Raw genomic sequence first — 4,796 nt, 5'->3', positions numbered from 1 at the left:
AATTTTTTTTAAATTAAAAAATTTTCAAAATCAAATTTCTAAAAATCTAAAGCCTTTGAATACTTGAAAATTTCACCACAAAAAGAAGAGCTCTCAAGCTTTAAAATGGTTTTTGAAAAATTCAAATCGGACAATTAGGTGAGCCGTGGTGATTGTTTAAACATTTTCGCAATTTTCACGCTTATAAACAATTGCAATAATTTAATGTTTTAAAATTTTTTTTATTTTAAAATATGGTTTGAAAATACTCGGAAAGATGAGTATTTAAAAAAAAACCTGATTATTTTCGAAGTTATAACCCGTTAAAGTTAACCCTTATTTACAGCAAGACTATAAGAGTATAAGGGCTGTTTTTTGAACTAATAGGTTTGTCATTCCGAGTACTTTCCAGATATAAATTTTCGAAATTTGCAATCACGGGCGTCCCATTTAAAAGGTCACTCAAAGATATTCAAGACCGCGTGAAATCAATGAGGTATCAGTGGTGGGGGGGGGGCAAACACACAGCTACTCTGATATGAATTCTCGAGTTTAAAACTGCGACGCTCGGAAAAATTTCACTTATCTCAGCTTCTAATGGACCAATTCCGATGATTTTTTTAAGTCGATGTCTCGCAACTTAAAAAATTCAATTATCATATTTTCAACTACCTTTTATTATTAATTAATGGACTTTTGACATGCCGATAAACAGTTATTTTAAAAAATGATTAATTTATTATGTTTATTTATTTACTATGTTAATTTTCACGACCAAAATTTTTGCATGTTGCACCATGTTGTTGGTATTAATTAAGTATCCAAAAGATTCTTATACTTTTTTTTATAAATAAAAAATAAATTTTAGATAAATATTTTAAAAGTAAACGAAAAAATTAAAATTATAATTATTCACAATTTATTTTTTTTTGAAAGATTTTTAGAAATTTATCGTACAACTAAAAATTAATACCAATTTTCAGTTGTTTATTTAAATAATTATTGTTTAAACAATTTTATAATATTTAAACAAACTTACTAGTATTACCTGGTGCAACATGCAAAAATTTTGGTCGTGAATATTAACATAGTAAATAAATAAACATAATAAATTAATCATTTTTTAAAGTAACTGTTTATCGGCATGTCAAAAGTCCAATAATTAATAATAAAAGGTAGTTGAAAATATGATAATTGAATTTTTTAAGTTGCGAGACATCGATTTAAAAAAAAATCATCGAAATTGGTCCATTAGAAGCTGAGATAAGTGAAATTTTTCCGAGCGTCGCAGTTTTGAACTCGAGAATTCAGATCGGAGTAGCTGTGTGTTTGCTCCCCCCACCACTGATACCTCATTGATTTCACGCGGTCTTGAATATCTTTGAGTGACATTTTAAATGGGACGCCCGTGATTGCAAATTTTGAAAATTTATATCTGGAAAGTACTCGGAATGACAAACCTATTAGTTCAAAAAACAGCCCTTATACCCTTATAGTTTTGCTGTAAATAAGGGTTAACTTTAACGGGCTATAACTCCGAAAATAATGGGCGGATCATCAGGTTTTTTTTTAAATACTCGTCTTTCCGAGTACTTTCAAACCATATTTTAAAATAAAAAAAAATTTAAAAAAACATTAAATTATTGCAATTGTTTATAAGCGTGAAAATTGCGAAAATGTTTAAACAATCACCACGGCTCACCTAATCGTCCGATTTGAATTTTTCAAAAACCATTTTAAAGCTTGAGAGCTCTTCTTTTTGTGGTGAAATTTTCAAGTATTCAAAGGCTTTAGATTTTTAGAAATTTGATTTTGAAAATTTTTTAATTAAAAAAAAAAAAAAAAAATTAAACAATTATTATGTAAAAACTATCGAACCGAATTGGATGAAATTTGGTGTGATGATTCTATGCACTAAGAAGTTTAATTGGGAAAAGTATGAAGATCCTAGGTATTATTCAAGTGTCTGAAAAAAATTGACAAATAAACTAGCATTTTTTGCAATTTTTTAAATGATTTTTCCGATTTTTGCAATAATAATTATTATTTTTTCGAATTGCAACTAACTCTATCTTATTCAAAATTTAATTACAAAACTTTTTTCCTTTTCCATTTTTGTCTAAAATGAATAGTTGCTAAGTTGTCGACGAGAAATCCAAGAAAAAAATGAATTTTTTTGCTATTTTTTTATACTTTTTGCAATAACAATTAAGCCCACGTTTTTTTTTTATTTGCACAGAAAAATTATCGTTTCTGACGTTATTTAGAAGCCGTTAAAGCAAAAATCTCCGATCATATGCTTTTTACCCAAGTATACCCTTTTTAAAACAGATACCGCCTGGACTATAGGGGATATGTACATCTTTTAAACAGTTTTACCCAAAAACCTGAAAAGAAACAGTTATTTCTGGAGTAATGATTGGACAGATTTCGATTATGTTTATCCTCAGAACATTAGAACCTATACTACATGGAGGAATTACGCTTACGGCGACAATGTGGACTAGCTATAGAGAGAGAGAAAGAGATAGTTTGGGTATCATCTTTCTCTCTCGCGCAAGTACGTGATTGGCTAACGCAACACCTTCCTCAATGACTAGAGAGAGAGCACCCAAACTATGGCCCTTTTTCTCTACAGCGTCTACACTCGGTGCTTCCTCCATGTAGTATGTGCTCAACTCAGAACAGGAGGGCGCATTAAACGCTCCTGGAAAAGGCTTTTGAGGGGCGGAAGGTGTTTTGAAAATAACATTGAACTCCTCTTGATATGTTCTGTTGGCTGGGGTGTGTGCAGATACCAGGAGTGAGGAAGCAATCAAGTGGACAATGCGTCCTATTTACAAAACAACACGGCTTAGCTAATATCTTTACATAAAACACAAAGCAGGTCTCCTGAGGTCTGGCGTATGGCGCATCGCAAGTCTGGAGGAGAGATAATGTTATTAGTTACTACCTGCGTTTCGACACACAAGAAGGAGAGACTAGATATTCCACTATCTGAAAAGGTAGGGAACTCAAGTACCTACTCCAGAAAGAACAATGTATCCAACGATTTCTTAGTGTGTGGGCTGGCATCTGAAAAGAAAGTATGATTAGTCACGGCCTACTTTTCAACTCATGAGATGGAAAAGAAGTAACATCCCTTAATTTGAAAACTTAATGGGGGTCAAGTATAGCGGAACATGACTTTTCGCTTTGCAGATCATTCAGAAACTCAATTTGCAGTTGCTTACTACAATGCTATTTTAGATGCTGCTTAGCGGCTGCATGCTGATCTTCTTCTGGTTTTAGACGAGAAGACGGTCTCTAGTGTTCGATAGATATGATCACGATGACAAGTGTTCAGCAACTGAATTTTATGTTCAGGTCATGTAGCAGGTTCCTTCTATGATTCTGTGAACGACGGCGGCTGCGCAATTTCTTCTGGCTGTACTGGCAAAATTTTACCTACCTCAAACGTCGACATCGGCGTTGATGGACAATCACTTCAAGTCGTAGGTCTCTGAAATGAAAAACGAAATTTTGAAATGGTAATACGATTAAGTTAATGTGAATTATTTTTTACCTAATCAATATTTGCTCCCTTTACTATATTTATTATTTTTTTAAATATAAATATTTTATTACCTGTTTCAAAGCTTTCAAAGAAATATCTTGTATTCTTGTCGTCACCATTGACAAAGACCAACACTCAGAAATAGCCAAGATAGAAAAGAGGTATATCAATGCTAGTTGAGGTTAAATATAGTTTGCATGCCTAGATTTTTGGTATCGAAGGATAGTGTTTGACTTTATTTTACAGGAATAAAAAAGAAAATTAATTTATTTGAATTAACTTAATATATTTAAAATAAAAGTACAAGTGCTACTAATAAAAAAACATATTTAAAAAAATCTATATGGTGGCGATCTTCACTGTATTCATTAAATTTTGTACACTTAAATTGTTTACTGAGGTATATATCTAACTGAATTTCAGCTTGTTCCTATAACTAATATCATTAACCTGTGATAAAGTTGCACCGACCAGATTTATCATTTCCATGTTAGCATTTTTATTCCCAGAATTAATATCACCCATAATATTTGCTTTAGTCTGTTGGGCGTCCACTTGATCTTTATTTGATTCATAATAGTAGTTTTATTGGAAACTGTAATAAATGGTACTTCACGGTATCAGATTATATGAAGAGCTTTATTTAATTATGACCAATTGTTTAAATAGCGCTTATATGATATCAATATGATATCACGTCAATGTATAATTTTATCCCGTTGAGTCAGATGTACCTTTATGAAAAATTGACAATAATAATCATAATATAAAATAAAATCAAATTTCCCATATCTGTGAATTGGTAAGGAAACTGTGTGATTTTAGGAATATTTGATCATTTTTAATTTGCAGAAACTCATAAAAATAAACTTTTCAAATTTAGTAGTTATTATTGTTAATAATAAAATAATAAAATATTAATATATTTAATTAAAATAATAATAATAAAGGTAGGTAATGAGACTATAATAACAATTACTTTTTTCAGGTACATATTAGGTACAATTAAAATGTAGCAAATAACAAACAGAGTTTCAATCAGAGAAGTATAACAATCCTGAAAACGGCAATAAAAATTTATAAAAGCAAGCCTATACTTTTTTTATATATAATTAATTGATTTTCAACTTTCAACTTCAAGAGCTAATAATAGTTATTTATATAAATTTGTGACGTTATTTTTCCAAGACCTACCCAAATCCGAGAGATTGGCCACCATTTGCTGAACACCCTGTTAGTGGTTACTTGCTAAACCTACTAC

The sequence above is a fragment of the Anoplophora glabripennis genome, unplaced genomic scaffold (genome assembly GCF_000390285.2).
Source record: "Anoplophora glabripennis isolate ALB-LARVAE unplaced genomic scaffold, Agla_2.0 scaffold205, whole genome shotgun sequence".
NCBI lineage: Eukaryota > Metazoa > Arthropoda > Insecta > Coleoptera > Cerambycidae > Anoplophora > Anoplophora glabripennis.
The sequence above is the reverse complement of the archived record's forward strand: the minus strand, read 5'-3'. Positions refer to the sequence as shown.